Consider the following 21,572-nt stretch of genomic DNA (forward strand, 5'->3'; position numbering starts at 1 on the left):
TCTCTCTGTTACAAAATCCCAACTCAAGCTGGAGTCATAGTTTATGTCAAACTCCATTTGCTATGAATATTATGTTCTCTTTTAATTCTAGTTCTTGATTAAAAAGATTTCTCATCAAAAACTCTTTTCTGAATAAATCTATCTGTCTTGGCCAGGAACTTGAAACATCAAGAACAATTAAATGAACATGGGATTTTATCTCTGTTTCCTTAGAGGAACAGATTCTATCTTGATCAACACCTACCTCCATATATAACTAGTAGGAGCCAACACATGCCCATATACCCATACATAGTACAAGTATGAAAGCAGTATCAAACTCAAACTACCTATATATAAGATAACTGTGCTATCTCAGGTCTAAAGATTATATGCACTGATATGATTTATGACAAAACATTGACAAGAGTAAACTCCATGTGCTTGTCATAAGTGTCACTAGTTCGGCCTACTTATTATTTATAAGTGCCTATCATGTTTGTTATATGGCATGAGACTCACCATTCTATCTTATTTATATCTCATATAAATAACTTGAGAACAAACATGAATACAATCTTTCTGGATAAGTCATGTCCTTATTATGAAGTATCCTCGATTGTGAACCTATTTATGATACTTTGTGCTAGAAATATTGTCACTCATATTCTTAACAACTTAAGAATAATATTTCTAACAAAATATCAATGGACCTTTTCTATTACACATAAATATATTATGTAAACGGAAAAGTGGAAATGCCTTTTATTAATAAAAATATGTACAAGATACATACTAAATGATATGCTCTAGGGCATATTACTAACATAAATACCATTAGCTATATCAAAAAAAAAATAATTAATTAGTACAAAGAAAAGTGAGAAATCAAAAAAAGGGACAAAACCCGGTGTTACCGATAAATCGGGAATGCAACCCGAACAAGGGCATTGTAGTCATTTGACACCTGGAGTTATCTTTTGACCTAATTATCCATTAAAAATACATGATATTACACTTGGAAAATGTCAGGAAAAATTAAATTGGTGGTACAAAGTTTAAATAGAAAAAATGGGAAGCTTAATGTGAGAATTTGGAAAATTAAGAATAAACAATCATTAATTCTCACTTAGTGCTCCACTCACCTCACCTAAGTGGACCACTACACATCTTTGGGCAGAAATAAATCACCTTCTTCAACCTCCCAAACCAGAACCAGCCGAATCCTTTTCTTCTCTCAAGTTCCTCCATGGCCATCCATGGCCAAGCTCCATGCAACCATGATTTATCCATATTTTTCACTAGCTTCCTTCACAAAAACTGTTCTACACTACTTGGGCAGTAGATAGGCAGTAAGAAGATCAAGTTTAGTCAAGGTTTTGAAGAATTTCCAAAGTGGTAAGTTTGTGTTTTTGATTATTGTTTCATTAAAGTTTGTAAGGATGTTATGGGTACTGGAATTATGGGGAGATTTTTGAGGTTTGATGTTTAAAGGGGGATGTGTACTTTTGGCAGCCATGGAAACTCCTTGAGGACAGTTTATTCTTGCTTGTAAATGGTAGATTAAAAGGTTGATTAAATGTTTATGTGTATAGGAATTAATTTGGGTGATGTATACTTAGTATATGTGAATGTGTATTTGAAATTGGAAGCTTGGAAATTAATAGAGTGTAATGTATGAATCGGCAGCTTGGCTTGGTGAACCATAAGGATGTTATTTCATGTTTGGTTTATAGAATATTAATGTTGAATTGTGATAGTTGTTATGGCAGCTTGGGTATATGTGTGATGGTGTGAGGTTGGACATGTAAATGAGCTAGGTTAAGTGATTGAATTGTTGTAATTTGAGCTTGAAAAATTCTGTGCTAAATGGTGCATATTGAGGGTGATTGTAATCTGCCAAAATGACCAACAATATGTTGTGAATTATGTTTAGGTTATGGTACAAACTAGAATTGGCATGAATGTGTAGTTTGGTAATTGTTAAAAGTGTCATTTGATGAGTAATGAACAAAATGCAATAGGGCAGTTTATGTTTTGGACCTAGAACCTTAAGTGTGTGGCTCCAACTGGTATGAGACCAACTGGAGGTGAAACTAGGCACAAAATGTGCCAACTTTCATTAAGGAAGCTTACCAAAATTCTACTTGTAAGGTAACTTGAAATGACCAAATCCGGATTAGTGCAATTAAGGCCTGAAAATTTACCATTTGGGCAATAGTTAGTGTTTTGGCCATAACTCACTCAAAACAGGTCCAATTGACCTGAAATTTTGACCATGAATAGTTAAGACCTATATCTACAAGTATTATGAAGACACCAAAGCCCAGAAATGACCATAAGCAAGTCAAACAGCTTGCACAATTTCGGGTCCAAAAACTGGCCGAACCTAAAATGACCTAAAGTGACCAATTGTGATGCATTTTGACCAGCAATAGTAAAATGACCATAACTTGGTCTACATAACTCAGAATGACCTGAAATTTTGCCCTGCGTGCAATAAGACATAGATCTACAAGTTTGTAGTTTTGACCAAAATCGAAAAAGGAGGGAACTAGGTCGTCCGGCTAGGTCAAACTAGTATCCCAGAATCCAGCAAATTGCAAGAAAATGCAATATACATGGAAATGAATTGGGTAACATGTACCAACCCTAAAAGACTATTGAATGTGACATATTGGTAACATTAAAACCTAATTCACCTAGAATGCATCGAGGGTCGACATCTTATGTTGACTAAGGAAATAATAAAATTTAGTAAATTAATTATCAAGCATTATCGTTAGAGACAGTTTAAATGACAACTGAAACACTTCAATTGTGTGTTTCAGTTAGCAAAGACTCAGGGAAGGGGAAGGAAACACTGAGTCAGAGCCAAGAGACAGTTATCAGAGGTTTGTGCACAACTAGTTTTTAATTGATTTTGTTTTGAATATTTCATATGATTAACTGACATATTTTTCTTATGTATTATGTTTAACAAGTATTGGATTTAATTTAATGATTATTGAAATTGTTATAGTATGTATGAATTTAGCTTTGTGAAATGGTATTTCCACAATTATTAAGCATTGTTATGGACTGAATAAATTATGTTTTGGAAAATTGTGATAGAACATGTTTTGAGTTGTGATGGTAATTTTCATGGAAAAATGCGAATTTATGATTTGAATTGTGTTGAGCATAAAAATTATTAGATATTGGAATTGAATTTGAATCGAATTATATTGTGATTTATGCTCACTAAAAGGATTGTGATATTGTTTTATATCTCACTATAGATGCTTGACTAGGTTATTACCCGTCTCTCTCATTTGTTGAGAAGACAATGGAGTTAGTTGTGTTTTGATTACCATGGTACGTGCACAGGCTTAGATTTTCCTCTGTTTTGAGGTTAGATCTAAGTTTTTTATCGTTATGGCTCTTGCGGAAGATTCATTATTGTGATGTGTACTGTGCATGATGATTTGACCTCCCCGACCATAGGGAGTTAGAATCTGATTCGACCTCCCCAACCATAGGGAGTTAGAATCACTTCGAACATGGCCCTTTCGGATTAGTCTTGCATAGTTAGTGAGATAAAGAATGATTTTTGAGATACAGCATGTTTTTTTGAGATACAGAATGTTTTTTGAGATACAGAATGTTTTTTGAATAGTAAAGAATTGTGATTTCAATTATGATTTATGTATAATTGAATTTGTTGTAATTACCTTAAATGGTTAGTTATGATTTGATAAATTGAATTTCGCGATCAAAGTTATTTTATACAAATGATTTACATTATTGGCCATGAATATTTTGAGTTTTGGAATTTGATGAGTATTCAGATTTCCAAATTATTTGTTGTAAATTTTGTCAATGTATATTGTACTACGTTTTAAATTATAGTTGTGCACCACTGAGTTCACCACTCAGCGATAGCATTGTATCTTTGTCATGAGTAAGAAGAGCATAGAGCAGTGAGTAAGTTTCTTTGAAGACACATTCAGATCAGCTCCAGGTATATCATAGGTATACCCATGTACATAGGTTTTGATGTATGCATGTAATAATATGTATGTAAATTATTTGAGCAGTTGTATAAAAACTCTTGTAAAATATTTTGGTATGTAATTAAATGTAAATTATTGTAAGTGTAAATTTGGAATTTCATTTATCTGAATAGTTTTGTAATATTAAATTTGAGTCTTGTAATCAATGAAATGTTTCTTTTATGAGGAGATTGATTTGATTATTGAGATTTGAATTATGGGTTCAAATGAAGTTATTGAAGTTGTATTTGAGAAAACATATTGGGAGTGTGTTCTTTGTAGGTTTTGAAGAACTGTTTTCTCAAAATACAACCGGCACTTTACCGAAATTTTGAAAAGAATTTTATAACACCAGATTTTAATCGATGATTTAAATTTCATGAAAATTGTTTTAAAATCCCTTATAGTATATTTAATGGATTATCGGTAGGCGAAGTACAGTAATTCATTAGGTGTACTACGGGATCATGTTACATCTTACAGGGGAATAGGGTGTGACAGGAAGAACCGCCACCTTCGCTTGTTTCCTCTAAGGGAGGCTCTTCTCGGTCTACTGTAAGGACCCTTTCCCGTGGTGCCTAGGTCCTCATTCACTCTCTTGAGAAGAACCGCTCGGCTAGGGGGAACCCTAGTCTCGCCAAGGTTTTGGGCGTCACCATATGCCTCCAGGATGATCGGAACATGCAGACCCCCGATAGTATTGATGATCTCCTGACACAGATGATGAGTCTGAGCATAGAGAGCCTAGTGAATCAGCATATAATCAGGGAAAAGGCTCATTTTTTGAGGCAAGAAATTTTGAAGGTGGTCCAGGACACTGCTTCCGCCCAAGCCCAACTTTCATCTGCCCAGGACTATATTACTGAAATGGAAGGTCGGATGAAATCCCTGGAGCGTGAACTTGTAGAAGCTCGGGCGCTCCGAACTGTCGACGTCACTTGCCTTACCGAGGAGCTCAAAGCGAAAGAAAAAGAGGGGTTGATGAGGGAAGCTGGTGCTTATGTGAATGCACACAGCGATCTTGTAACCGAGCTCGAGAGGCATTATCCTAGGAAAGGCTTCTTCTGGATGGTGGATCTTGCTCCTAGAGATGAAGAGGGGAGCAAGGAGGAGCCCGAGAGAGAGAGAGAAAATGAGCGAAATGATGATGTACCTGGAGAACAGGCTGGGGGAGACCCTCCAGCCGAATGACTTGTAAATTTTATTTTGAGATGAAATGAAGTCCTTTTTGTTCAATTTCTTAATGAGATCGGAAAGTATCCAAATTGTATGAGTACTTAATTGTTTTGAATGTGTTGGACAGTAAACTTAAAAGCAACCATTAACCTATGTATAAGAGATCGAAAAAACATTATACATAAGCTTGAGATCGGACTAAGCCATGACCAAACACCGGGTAAGACTTTAAAACATTAGAATTAGGCCTTAATTTGAATTATAAAGATCGGGATCATCATTAGACCGGATAGAGACCTTCACTTTAATATCCTGGGCATTCAAGTGAGAAGCTCAATCTTGACATTGGCCAAATGAAGTTCCACAATATTTGTAAGAAGAGATCAGAAGAGAGACTGGATGGTCCGTGTGAGATGACTATGAATATGTTAACAGGTGATAGTGGAACCCGACAGATGCTAATAAAACAGGGGAGGCTCTGTCCGGGTCTCCACAGAAATAAGATATAAAAAAAAAAAATTACACATTGAATACATGTTTTAAATGATATTAAAAGTTTACAATATATATGATAAAACAAGATAGAGTGCTCCGGCACCGAATGTGACACTTCTTGCTCGACTATACAGTAGACGGGTAAGGGGCGTCACAGTTCAGAGATACATCTTTGGTTCAAAACCTTTCGATAAGAGATCGAAAAACTATTAACTAAGTATGGGATCGGTTTATTCCATGGTCGAGCAATCGGTCAGTTCGAAAAAGTCATTTGTGACCGATGACATTAGCTGAGAGCGGATGATGAAGTCCCTTAACTTTGGACGTCGGCCAAAATATGGGGTCGACAATAATATAATAAATCGGGAATCAAGATAAGATCGAATCCCAGACTAGCGACTAAAAAGAGATCGGATATCGCCAATCGAAGAGTTCTAATAAAGCGATCATGCAAAAGATCACCAAGGAGTTCGATTTTTCGTCCACTATCTAGTTATAAGGTCTTGTAGGCTAGGAAAAATTGTACACGGGTCTCTTGTGTCCTCGGTACCTCATTCCCACAAAAAGGGGTCAAGAAGGACCCTTTACCAAAATCCTTAGTTCCAAGTTCTTACAAGATTCCATTCTAATAAACATATTAAGAGTTCGAGGGAGAGTTCTTACCCAAATTCAGTTTAATTTTTAATGCAAACACATTAAGAGTTCGGAGGAGAGTTTATACCTGAACTCGGTTTAATTTTTAATGCAACACATTAAGAGATCGAGAGAGAGTTCTTACCCTAGCTCAGTTTAAACGCAATAAATCAAAGAGACCGGGGAAGAGTTCTTACCCAAATTCTCGACCAAAATCTTAATAAAATATGTCGAGATCGGAGGAGAGTTCTTATCCGAAATCTCCCGCTTAAATTTTAAATAGAATACACCAAGAGATAGTGTAACACCCCTTACCCGTCTACAGTGTAGTCGAGCAAGGCGTGTCACACGGAGTGTTGGAGCACCTGATCTTATCTGATTTCATTATAGTTCTAGATTTACTTGTTCAAAAACTTTATATGAGGTTTAAGCTATTTTTACTATTTATCAAAATCTGACTAATTTGGAAAATTAAAAAATTTTAACGACAATCCAGCAGAGTGTTGGCAGTAATTTGGACTAACAGTTCTTCTGAACCTGCTAAAAATAATTTCAATATATACTCAAATTCATAACTCATATTGTCTCAAAGCATTCTCAATAGTTTCTCAAACTCAGATTCAGTCTCAAAATTTCTCAAACTCAATCTCATTCAGAATCATTATGATTACATAATCAACTCAGATATTAGAATTTTTATATTTCATTAATGTATATAAATTGCCAATTAAGTTCATAAATTTATCAAATACAGGATATACAAATGAAATTATATTTACTAATTCACGTTGCAATATAAGCAGTAATTATAATGTACAGATTAGAAAACATGCTTAAAATGAACCCTATCTACATGCATTGCTGAGGAGGTGACAACCTTGAACTCTTCTGACACTTTTGTAGATCTGGACTCTAAAAATCTCACTCGACAATCTATTTGTTTTACCTTCAGTACCTGCATGAGAGAGCAATTCTATCGCGCTAAGCATTTCTGCTTAGTGGTGTAATAGAATAACAAGAAATAATATATAAAAATAAAGAAAGAAATAAATTATAATTCAGATACCCAGGAATCAATTTAATTTGGTATGGTATTTCTAGTATCAATGATCTTATATACTAGTTTGTTCCTATTTGGAAGTGCTTAGTTTATAACTTTTTAGTAATACTACTCAGTATACAAATTATTCTAACTGTATTGTTTTTCAAGTCTCTACGGTTCTGCAATTTATATTTTTGTATGTTTCTTTTACTCATTCATTTAATACTTAATTTAATTGTACTGAAATTTCATTATACTTGACTTAACTTAACTACCTAAATTGAATAATGTTTTAATTGACTGCCCATGTAGCCTATACACTGACCAGACTGGGTAAACAGATATACTAGCACTGGGTACCTAGTACCTTGAGCCATCACACCATCGGTCACAAAGTATCTCCCGATGTGCAAATAGTGTGGCTAAAAAGCCATAAAATCAATCAGGTTTTAAGCCGGGTATAATAACACATTCTGTATAACCATAGGCTATTAAAATCATAGTATGGCATAATAAGCCATAAAACACAATATGACATAAAGTCATTTACAGAATAGCTGTCAGAATCCTATTGGCATGCCAACCTATCCAAACTAGTCAACTAGGCAAACTAGGGCATATTACAAGATTAAATATTTATTTTTAGGGTTTATTGGTCATTATACAATTCATTAGTCAACGAAAATATTGACCTTTTCATACATCATGCATAAGTTGATTCTAGTATCAACATGTCACAATTTGTATTTCAATATGCTGCCAATATAGTGCAATTTACCAATTTTACAAGTTGGCATTCATTGCCAAATTACTTCAAACATCATTGTATGTGAATGTCAAATTCTCAATTTTAGTGTGCTAGATTGGTCTAGCTTAAAGTCCTATTTCTCTTGGTTTTTAGCTTCTGGTCAAGAAGAAAAATTGTAGTTCTATGTGTTATTGCACTCTGGGCAAAATTTCAGGTCATTTTGAGTCGTATAGACTAAGATATCGTCAATTTACTAATGATGGACAGATTGCACCTTTAGTGTAAAATTTGATCAATTTTAGGTCACTTTTAGTTCTGGCAGTTTTGGTACCCGAACTTGTGCAAGCTATTTGACTTGGTTCTGGCCATTTCTGGGCTTTAGTGTCTTCATAAGAATTGTAGCTCTATGTCTAAGCTATCTATGGGAAAAATTTCAGGTCAATTGAACTTGTTTTGAGTGAGTTATGGTCATCCTAATGACTACTATTCATATGATGAAAATCTGGGTTTGCAAGGTTGCCATTCCGGATTTGGTGATTTTTAAGGTCACTTTCTAGGCAGAATTTTAGCAACATTTCAACATAAAAGTTGGCCTATTTGGTGTCTAGTTTCACCCCCCATTAGCCTCATACCAATTGGGTTCACAGTTTTGTACTTATGACCTAATTTAGGTGCTGCCAACACACACAACCTGCATTTAAACATTACACTTCCAATTTTGTCAATCCTCCTCCTCCCAATACTTCAACATTTAACCATGGCACTTCTATATATATTGTACATAATTCCAGCAAGCATTTTGGGCAAAACACTCAAGTGCTCAATGCACACAATACACCATGCAAGTTCAATATTTACTTCCACCAAAATCCAACATACCTCAATACCAATATTACACATATACTTCTATGGAAATTATACAAACTGCCCACCATTCAACACCATCATATTTCATTAATAAATTTCATAAACTCACAAACAAATTCATGATATTTAAGGCTGCCCAACATGGCAGTTTACTAAAGCATCAAAGTCCCACTTTTAAATCCTTAATTCAAATGTTCTAATTCAACAATTCACATTCAAACAATTTCTAGCACAAGTATTTTCATCAATCTAAGTGTAACCCTCATTTGCTTACTTATCAACATCCCAAAACATCAATTAAATTCATGAGATAATTAATCTCCCATGTTCTCATGGCTGCCCCAAATGAAGCAACAACACAAATCCCCATTTCAAAAGCTCAATCACAAGTTACACATGAGATTAACTTACTAGCATCACAAATTACTTTAATCCACACTAATTCCCATCCAGTACCATCAATTACATATAAGAATAATTCACTTATCTTCCCTTTTCATGGCTGTCAAGAATTACACACACCAAATACTCACTCAATTCCTTAAATTTTTAAACCAAACTACTCACCATAACCTCAATACAAACTTTAATTAGGCAAGGGAAGAAAAACTAGCACTAACCTCAACTTGAGCTTGACAAATCCTTGAAATTTCCTCTCCTTTTTGCTGTCTATAGGTTGCCCATGGTGTAAGGATCATTTTTCATGGAGGAAGCTTGAAGAAATAATGACTTAAAGGTAGGGGAATGGAGCTTGAACATGGGGCAGCCATGGAGGAAGTTTAAAGCTCCAATTCGGCCATGGAAAGGGTGAGTAGAGAAGATGATGAAAAATGGGCTAATTAGTATCCTTATGTACCTTATATAATGCCACCTAACCCCACTAACTTAGATTAACATTTTAATAATCCAAAGTTTCATAATTCAATATAATCCCCCCATATTTTCCCTAATTTTCATTACACATTTAATTTCCTTTTTCATGGGGTTCCCAAAATTTAATACTACTTATTTTTAATGGAACTTTAGGTCAAAAGGAAACTCTAGATGGAAAATGACCAAAATGCCTCTCTTCGAGTCAAATTTGGACTTTTTCGGTAATACCGATTTACTCCTTATACCGCCGATTTCTTTAATTTTTGTTTTTCATCTATACTAACTTATTAACTTTTTCTTTGACATTTTCAATGTCAATTATACCTCATTAAACCTTTAATTATGTCTGGAAAATATTTCCCCGAGTTTCCCGCGGTCCAAGGCTAGTCAACGGTCCTCACCGTAACTTCCCGGTGCAGTTACCCATCATTACGGGTTCGGCTCGTTTAACTTAGTCACATTTTATCTCTTTTATTTTTCCTTAATTTTTCTCATCACATATTTCATTATTTTATGCTTTGTCACTGTCAATTAAGTGTAGTTCCAGACATTTCAACTTTTTGGGGCAGACATTAGCCATCGGAATAGTGGAATATACGAACTACGTAAAGTGAGGATGTTGCAATTCTTCCCCTCTAAAATGGAATTTCATCCTCGAAATTCATCGGATTCAAACAACTGAGCTTATCTTTATCTCATAATTTTATTCACTTTCCCATCATTGTTTTTCCTCTGCCTTTAGTATTCCTACTCATGAAATTCTTTTATTCAATAGTTTCTTGATCTCGCATACTAGGATTCTTCACCAGTCTTTCAGTCTCTTTTACCAATTCCAATTCTGTTAACTTGCCATTGTCTAGGTATTCTGAATTTTTTCATACAAAACCATATATATTGTTATCATCATACTTATTTAATAACTATCACTAACTCCATCAGTGGAAGTTATCTATTCTTGCTTCTGGAGGGAGCATCAATACAATTTCTAAATGTATTCTCAAATACCTACTTCATTCATTTCTATCAAAAATATTAAAATACTGATAAGACTCCATATCAATGTCCAGATATCTTCATCCTCAAGGTGTTCTTTCTAATTTATAGCTATACTCAATTCTCTAAGCTCATAGCAATTTTTGTGGTAATGGTAGTCCACATTAGTGTAATCGAGTCACTGACACTAGCTACCTTAGAAGTGTGGTCTTTCGATAGGCTAGTTCTGAAGTTTTAAATTTCTAAATAGACTTTTCACATTTATTTCCCGTATTAGTACTCTATTCGGGCGTAACTGTATCAAATTATAGATTACTTATAAATATTCCTATTTTATTGTACCATGAGGAAGCACACAACTCCACACAATAATCCCATGTCGGTACTGTAATCTGCAGCTTACAATACAAACATCGAGAATATTACATAGTCACTATGTTATAACCTAATGAACTAGGTTTTCTACTTTTTTTTCTAATGCCCTCTGCGACTCTGAGTCCATATCTTAACTTTGAATAATCAAAAGTAAACAGATTTGCATTAGTGTCACCTCAACTCTTATGAATGTAATGCATGTATGCACACTAGTTTTGTCACACCTTATCCCTTGTAAGGCATGACATGTTCTCGTAGCATACCTAATGAATCACCGAACTCCACCTACCGATAACTCATTAGTTATGCTACAAAGGATTTTAAAATAAACCATAGCTCTTTATCTTATCAATTCTTTTACGAAAAACTGTATGAGAATAGTTAAAATTCCATGTAAACATTCATTGGAAAAAATGATAGACTACCTATTGCAAAAGTTACATTTTCATAAGTCTCAAAGTAAAATACAAAATAGTTACAAACTCAAAATGTGATAACAATGCTTTTAAATACAAACTGCTCAATGTCCGTACATCCATACATATAGGTACAAAGTACATCAAAAGGAAATTATAGGGGTATACCTACGATATATACCCATAATTAGTACCAAAATGCGGCTTTCAAGTCTCTCACTCGGTAGCCTTCTCCTTTCCCTTACCAGCAACAGCATAAAAAAGCTATCGCTGAGTATATCACTCATTGGTGCACAACTAATAACTTTAAAACTTAAGGTAAAATACAATTTGTCAAAGCATAATAAATCACATTTTTCTTGATCATGAAAACTTCACAATAGTTTTAAGTTCATAAGAGCCATTTATTGGAATAACATTTCAAATGAGAAATCATACTTCATAAATCACAATTCACAAAGCATTAGTATTGCCAACATTAATACACAGTTTAGGCCATCACACAAAATTTCACGATCAGTACTGTGCTATACACCACGACAAAGCAATCTCAATCTCACTAACCGTTATTAATGAGGGAAGGGCTAGCTAGCTAATGAGTACTCATGTAGTCTTACCCCACTAACTGTTATTAATGGGAGATATAATCAATATCAATTATAAACCCCAAATAGCCGTTACTACTGGAGAGTTCCGGAAGGGACTGTCATGCTAACTGTGGTTTCAAAATAGTTTCCAAAAATATTCCATTCAACAATCATATTTATAAACCAATAAACACATTTAAATTCATCATAATATCCAAATAAAGGTGGCAACACCCAAATTTCTCAAATGGAAGAGAAAAACTATATTCCACTCAAAGTAAACTTGTTCAAAGCAAACTCATTCAAATAAACACATTCCAAACAATTTACAAGTTTAAAAACAAAGAAAATGTTAGTTGTGCACAAACCTTCAATGCTCTCCTTTCGCTTTACTCACTATTCCTTGTCCATTCCAATATCTTTTTCTACTGAAAATGCACAAATAGAATACCTCAATACCAATCTCAATTACTGCCAAGAACTCATTACATGCATGTCTAATGCATGCCAAATTAGCTTTGCAAATTTTTGAAAATTTTGGTTTTGGACAACTTGGTTCCCCAATTTTTGAATCCAATTTTTACCTAGTATCGATTATAATTTGGTGAGGTATTCTTCATGAAAATTGTTCATCTCGGTCTTAACTTTATTTTCCTTCTTGAATCGCCTAATTCGGAGCTGTGTAGCTCAAGTTATGCCCAAAACACAATTACTGTTCACATCACTATTCATGCTACAGATTTAGTTCTGGCAGATTTATCGATCCAAATTCGTTTAGCAATTTGATCAAGTTAAGTCCATAATTTGGTCTAATGTTCTTCATACAAAATGTTATACTATGTCTTAGGTTTCCATCGGTTCAAGAATTGCCTAAATTGGAGTATTCTAGAGAGAGTTATGCCATGCAAATTTTACTGTTCGTATGGTAAATCTGTAATTCTGCAGATTCAGTGATTCAATTTTGCTCAGCAATTTGATTGGGTTAAGTCCATAATTTGGCCTCAAGTTCTTCATATGAAATGTTCTACTATGTCTTAGGTTTCTATCAGTTCAAGAATCGCCTAAATTGGAGTTTTCTAGAGAGAGTTATGGTGCAAAATTTACTGTTCATATGGTCAAATTCTACAGGTTCTAGATTTCTGTCTCCAAGTTCAAGGCTTATTTCGGATAGCTTAAGGTCATTTTCGGGGCAAGGTATCTTCATCAAAATTCTAGCCCTATGTTTTAAGTTTCGTTTCCAATTGGTTTCACACCAATTGGAGTTGTGTAGCTCAAGTTATGGGCTCCCAAACACACTGAATTCAGTGTGCAAAATTCTGCCCTAAGTTAAAATTTTCATTTCTTCAATTACTTCCACTAACCAATCTCAATTCACATTTAATTCACCCAAAATGACTATAATTTATCATTAACACATCAATGGCACTTCTTAGCAAAAAACCTACAATCTTCAAATGCCAAAGTTTGCAATTTCCCTAATCCTACCATTTTATTATCTCCATTCATCAACCCAATGTCAATTCAAACTAAATAAACCTCAAATGACAATAATTTAACACTACACACACCAATTTCACTCTCTAGTACCAAAACCCAATTTTCCCATGAACCCTAATCTTCCATAATTTAATTTATGCAATCCCATGAAATCTTACTACTCCCAATCATGCATACTACCTCAATTTAACTTATATTTATCATCAATTTAACTAAAATACATCAAAACCCTAATTTTCCCTAAGTTGGCTAAAACCCTAGTTTAGGTTCCATGCATGTTTCTTTTCAATTGCTCATGAAATTTCATCATAAGTTAACTTCATTCAAGGCTTCTACAACTAATCTAACATGAAAAGAAACTTACCTTAAGTGACCACTTCTAATCATCAATTTCTTCTAACTCTTTTGTTCTCTTAGCTTCTAATCTCTCAATGAAAGATAAATTTGATGTTTTCTACCAATTAGATAGAAAACCCATGGAGAAAAAGTGAGGAAAATCAATGGTTGAGAGAGGTTGTAAGTGGAAGAATGAACAGAGAAGAAAGAAAAGAGAGAGAGAGAGGAGGTGTGTGGGGGGCAACTAAATTAGGGAGGGAGGAAGATGGCTTCCTTTTATACTTATCCCAATTATTTATTTATTTATTTATTTTTTATTGAGTTGTCCAAAGCCCATTGGTCCTAAAATTTTAATTGGGTCAAAATGGACCTAAAATTCTAGATTTCTGTTTCTTTTATTTTCCTTTCACTTTATACTTGAATTCTTTTACTAGAAAAAATTATTCCATAATTCAATTCATTAATTTCACTTAAATTAATTAACATTTTGGTCAAAAGTCAACTCTTGAGGTGAATTGACCAAAATGCCCCTCATCGGTTCATAATCCCTCTTTTCAATATACCCGGTGGATCCTTATATTTTTGGGTCACTTGAATTTTTATTGTGTATATCTCAATTAATTTTTTATTTATTTTTGGTCCTCAAGGTGTCTTTAAATAGTACTAGTCACGGACCAAAAATGGTACTATTCATAACTCGGAGGTTCGGGGTGTTACAATTCTCCCCTCCTTAAAAATAAATTTCGTTCTCAAAATTTACCTGGTTTCATTTTCTGAATAGCTGTGGGTGCTATCTCCTCATGTCCTCCTCACGCTCTCATATAGCCTCCTGGCCTGAATGATGGTTCCACAACACTTTGACGAGAGGTATTTGTTTGTTCCTCAGCTGCTTCACCTCATGTGCCAAGATCTTTATGGGCTCTTCATCATATGTCAGGCCTGGATTCACCTCAATCTCCTCTATTGGCAAAATGTGAGAGGGGTCTGATTTGTACCTCCTCAACATAGAGACATGGAAGACATTGTGAATCTTTTCCAACTCCGGAGGCAATACAAGTCCATATGCCAACGGACCCACTCTTTCTAGAACCTCATACGGCCTAATGAAGCGAGGACTTAGTTTCCCCTTTCTACCAAAATTCATGATCCTCTTCCATGGAGAAACTTTCAAGAACACCTTGTCACCCACACTATACCGAATATCTCTTATCTTTAGGTCAATGTAGGACTTCTGTCTATCCGTTACAACTTTGAGTCTGTCTCTAATGAGCTTAACCTTTTCTTCTGTTTGCTGCACTAATTCTAGACCAATCAACTTCCTCTCGCCCACTTCATCCCAACACAAGGGAGTTCTACACTTCCTGCCACAAAGTGCTTCGTATGGAGGCATTCCGATGCTTGACTGATAACTGTTGTTGTAGGCAAATTCAATTAAAGGCAAGTGTGTGTCCCAACTCCCTTCAAAATCCATCACACAAGCCCGAAGCATATCCTCCAAAATCTAAATGATCCTTTCAGACTAGCCATCTATCTATGGATGGAATGCTGTACTGAAGTTCAATCTAGTCCCTAGGGCTTTTTGGAGACTACCCCAGAATCTAGAAGTGAACCTAGGATCTCTATCAGACACAATAGACATTGGAACTCCATGCAACCTCACCACTTCGTCAATGTATAGTTTGGATAATCTTTCCAGGTTGTAATCCATTCTCACTGGCAAAAAGTGGGCAGACTTGGTCAATCTATCAACAATAACCCAAACTGCATCATGATTCTTTTCTGTACGTGGAAGTCCTATCACGAAATCCATAGTGATTCTTTCCCATTTCTTTCCCATTTCGACTGGGGAATTGGCAATGGCTGCAGCAACCCTGCAGGCACTTGGTGTTTTGCCTTTACTTGCTGACAAGTTAGGCATTTGGCAATATATTTTGCAATGTCTTTCTTCATTCCTCTCCACTAATAGTGCTCTTTCACACTTCTGTACAATTTGGTTCTACCAGGGTGCATTGCAAAAGGTGAATCATGTGCTTCCTTTAAAATGGTCTGCCTTAGTTCAACATTCTCAGGAATGCACATTATGCCCTTATATAACAACAAGCTCTCATCATTTACTGATAATTCTGGTTTCTTTCCATCCCGAGCCTCTTCCATTAACTTCACATACTTATCATCCTTCTGTGCAACTGCTTTAATTTGTTCTGCCAGCATTGGCTTCACTTGCCAAGTAGCTACCATCTGCCCATCTTCATTAATCTCCAAATTAGCATGCAATGCCCTTAACTCATGCACCATGGACAATGGAGAAACCCTTAAATTAGCCATAGTCTTGCGACTTAAAGCATCAGCTACAACATTAGCTTTTCCAGGCTGATAGTCTATCAAACAATCATAATCTTTTATCAGCTCTAACCATCTCCTCTATCTCAAATTTAACTCCTTTTGTGTGCCCAAGTACTTCAAACTTTTATTATCTGTGTATATATAACATCTCTCCCCATACAAGTAATGTCTCCAGATCTTCAAGGCAAAGACAATCGCTGCCAGCTCCAAGTCATGCGTGGGATAATTCCTCTCATGCGGTTTAAGCTGGCGTGAAGCATAGGCAATGACGTTTCTATCTTACATCAACACACAGCCTAATCTATTATGAGAAGCATCACTATATATGGTATACTCCTTACCCAAAGTGGGCAAGGTTAAGACTGGAGCTTCAGTTAAATGCCTCTTTAACTCATCAAAACTTTCCTAGCACTGATCAGTCCACTAAAATTTTACATCCTTCCTAAATAGCTTGGCCAGTGGAGATGCTGGTATGGAGAATCCCTTCACAAACCTTCGGTAATACCCAGTTAAACCAAGGAAACTTCGAACTTCCGTGACATTTTTGGGTGGCTTCCAATTAAGAATGGCTTTAACTTTGCTAAGATCCACATGGATACCTTCTGCAGATACAATATGCCCCAAAAATGAAATCTCCTTTAGCCAAAACTCACATTTCGACAGTTTGGCATACAACTGCTTCTCCCTCAAAGTCTGCAATACTATCCTCAAGTGCTTGTCGTGTTCCTCTGCATTCTTTGAGTACACCAAAATATCATCAATGAACACCACAACAAACTGGTCCAAATATGGCCTGAAGATAGTGTTCATTAGGCCCATAAAAGCAGCTGGAGCATTAGTCAACCCGAATGACATTACCAAGAACTCATAGTGGCCATACCGAGTCCTAAAGGCAGTTTTAGGAATACTTTGCTCCTGCACCCTTAACTAATAGTAGCCTGATCTCAAGTCAATTTTGGAGAATACAGTTGTATCCTTCAACTAATCAAACAAATCATTGATCCGTGGCAGAGGATATCTATTCTTTATGGTCACCTTATTCAACTGTCTGTAGTCTATGCATAGGCAAAGAGTACCATCCTTCCTTTTCACAAATAATACTGGTGCTTTCCAAGGTGACATGCTAGGGCGGATGAAACCCTTATCTAATAATTTCTGCAATTGCACCTTCAACTCTTTCAACTCAGCAGGTGCCATCCTATAAGTAGTGATGGAGATTGGCTCCACACCTAGCATATTCTCAATTTCAAACTGCGCCTCTCTTTCTGGAGGCAATCTCGATAATTCTTCCAGAAAGACATCCGAAAAATCCCATACTATAGGAATATCTTTAAGATTTGGACTCCCCACCTGGGTGTCTATCACATGAGCTAGATAAGCTTCACATCCCTTTCTAATCATCGTTTTAGCAAGTGCAGCTGAAATGATGTTGGATGGCAATAACTGCCTCTCCCCGTGTATCACTACTTCTGCATACTCGGGAATACCAAAAGTGACTATCTTCAATCTACAGTCGATCATGGCGTGATGCCTGGCTAACCAATCCATGCCCAAGATGATATCATAATCTCGAAAGGGCATGTCAATTAAGTCTGACAGGAATGTATGTCTTTGGATCACCAAAGGACAATCCTTATACAATTTGTTCACCCTAACCTCTTGTCCTAAAGGACTAGTCACTAGCACATCATAATCCAATTTCACACAAGGAATAGCAATAGAGCATGCAATAATGGAACTAGTATAAGAATATGTAGAACCAGGGTCAAACAGCACATATACATCTCTATCAAAAATGGAGAAAGTACCAGCCACAACACCTGTTGTCTTAGCTTCATTCCTCTGGCGCACCACTCTACTCTGGTTGGCTCACTGTGCCCTGGCTGCTAGAAGTGTTACCTCTACCCCTGCCTCTGCCTCTACTAGTTGTCTGTTGTCCTCTGAAAGTAAAACCTTGAACAGATCTCTCAGTAGTAGTAGGAGGCCCAGATCTGCGGGCACTAGTGCAATCTCTAGCAAAATGCCCACTTCCACCACAGTTGTAACAGGCTCCTATGGCCTTATAACATACTCCTCCATGAGTCCTGCCACAAGTCTCACAAGCACGGGTAGGAAAGGAACCCCTAGATGTCTGTTGTCCGGATCTAGGTGGCCTCTGCCCTGAGAATCTTCCCCTACTAGATCCTCTGTTACTTAGTCCCCCAAAGCTCTTCCTCTTACCCGAATTGTTACTTGGGCTATTACCTGTAGGCTTACTGTTCTTCCCTTTTCAGTGGTTACCTTCTCAGATGCCCCTTCCAGTTCTATCCTTTCCAATTCAAAGGCCAGTGATATCAACCTAGAGAAGTTGTCATGTCAAAATCCAACCACTTATAATCTCAAACTAGGCCTCAAACCGGCCTCAAAACCATTTGCATCTGTCTCTACTGGTAGTGAGTAGGCTTCCAGCATAGTGGCTGAGGTGAGAAAAGTCTCTCTCATACTCGGCTACAGTCTTGTTCCCTTGCTTCAAACTGAGAAAGTCTTGTAGCTTCATATCCACATAAGTATCAGGAACATACTTCTGTCTAAACTCCCTTAGAAAGTCATCCCATGTCAGCACTGGCAGCTCAGCCAAATTGTGGGGAATGGTCTTCCACCACTCATATGCATCTCCATGCAGCATGGAAATTGACTATTCAAACTTCAACTCATCTGTGCAGTGCAATTTCTTGAAGGCCCTCTCCATCCGTTCTAACCATTGCTCAGCTTCTAATGGGTCCACTGTACCCTTGAACTCTATTGCCCCATACTTCATTAACTTATCATATTGTCTGGCTGGGAATGGTGGTTGCACTGGAGGTGCTTGCACAGGAGCTTGGACTGCTGAAATAGTGCAGCCATCTGCTGAGCGAACTGAGCAGGAAACTGCATGGGTGGGATGGATGCAGCAGCTCCACTGGCATTTTGAGGAGCTAGGGCTTCCCCCTGTACCTCAGCTGCTACTGATTGCTCTACTGTGTGATCCCCCTGTTCCATATTGAATCACAAGGAATTCTACTCCCTGAACAACCAACACAAGGAGATTTCCCTCCATTAGTCTATATTTATGATGTAATGCACTATATGTATCAATAATAATAATTGAGCAGTTGTACTTATCAAAAATTTTCAAATATGCAATTTCAAAACTGGTATAAAAACTAAAGCTCTGATACCACTAAAACATGTTACACCTTATCCCTTGTAAGGCATGAAATGTTCCCGTAGCATACCTAATGAATCACCGAACTCTACCTATCGATAACCCATTAGTTATGCTACAAAGGATTTTAAAACAAACCATAGCTTTTTATCTTATCAATTCTTTTGCGAAAAACTGTATGAGAATAGTTTAAATTCCATGTAAACATTCATTGGAAATAATGATAGACTAAATATTGTAAAAGTTACATTTTCATAAGTCTCAAAGTAAAATACAAAATAGTTACAAACTCAAAATGTGATAGCAATGCAATGCTTTTAAATACAAACTGCTCAATGTCCGTACATCCATACATATAGGTACAAAATACATCAAAAGGAAATTACAGGGGTATACCTATGATATATACCCACAATCAATACCAAAATGCTGCTTTCAAGTCTCTCACTCGGCAGCCTTCTCCTTTCCCTTACCAGCGACAGCATAAAGAAGCTATCGCTAAGTATATCACTCAGTGGTGCACAACTAATAACTTTAAAACTTAAGGTAAAACATAATTTTTCAAAGCATAATAAATCACATTTTTCTTAAGCATGAAAACTTCACAATAGTTCTAAGTTCATTAGAGCTATTTATTGGAATAACATTTCAAATGAGAAATCATACTTCATAAATCACAATTCACAAAGCATTAGTGTTGCCAACATCAACACACAGTTTAGGCCATGACACAAAATTTCACAATCAGTGCCGTGTTGTACACCACGACAATGCAATCTCAATCTCACTAATCGTTATTAATGAGGGAAGGGCTAGCTAGCTAATGAGTACTCATGTAGTCCTACCCCACTAACCGTTATTAATGGGAGACATAATCAATATCAATTATCAACCCCAAATAGCCGTTACTACTGGGGAGTTCTGAAAGAGACTGTCATGCTAACTGTGGTTTCAAAATAGTTTCCAAAAATTTTCCATTCAACAATCATATTTATAAACCAATAAACACATTTAAATTCATCATAATATCCAAATAAAGGTGGCAACACTCAAATTTCTCAAATGCAAGAGAAAAACTATATTCCAGTCAAAGTAAACTTGTTCAAAGCAAACTCATTCAAATAAACACATTCCAAACAATTTACAAGTTTAAAAACGAAGAAAATGTTAGTTGTGCACAAATCTTCAATGCTCTCCTTTCTCTTTACTCACTATTCCTTGTCTGTTCCAACATCTTTTTCTACTGAAAATACACAAATAGAATACCTCAATACCAATCTCAATTGCTGCCAAGAACTTATTACATGCATGTCTAATGCATCCCAAATTAGCTTTGCAAATTTTTGAAAATTTTGGTTTTGGACAACTTGGTGCCCCAATCTTTGAATCCAATTTTTACCTAGTTTCGATCATAATTTGGTGAGGTGTTCTTCATGAAAATTCTTCATCTAGGTCTTAACTTTATTTTCCTTTTTGAATCGCCTAATTTGAAGCTGTGTAGCTCAAGTTATGCCCAAAACATAATTACTGTTTACGTCACTGTTCATGCTGTAGATTTAGTTCTGGCATATTTATCGATCCAAATTCTTTCAACAATTTGATCAAGTTAAGTCCATAATTTGGTCTAATTTTCTTCATACAGAATGTTCTACTATGTCTTAGGTTTCCATCGGTTCAAGAATCGCCTAAATTGGAGTTTTCTAGGGAGAGTTATGGCCATGCAAAATTTACTGTTCATATGGTCAAATTCTACAGGTTCCAAATTTCTGTCTCCAAGTTCAAGGCTCATTTCGGATAGCTTAAGGTCACTTTCGGCGCAAGGTATCTGCATGAAAATTCTAGCCCTATGTCTTAAGTTTCATTTCCAATTGGTTTCACACCAATTGGAGTTGTGTAGCTCAAGTTATGGGCTCCCAAACACACTGAAATCAGTGTGCAAAATTCTACCCTAAGTTAAAATTTTCATTGCGCAAAACCTATAATTTTCAAATGCC

Source organism: Hevea brasiliensis, chromosome 7, assembly GCF_030052815.1.
Source record: "Hevea brasiliensis isolate MT/VB/25A 57/8 chromosome 7, ASM3005281v1, whole genome shotgun sequence".
In the NCBI taxonomy this organism is placed as follows: domain Eukaryota; kingdom Viridiplantae; phylum Streptophyta; class Magnoliopsida; order Malpighiales; family Euphorbiaceae; genus Hevea; species Hevea brasiliensis.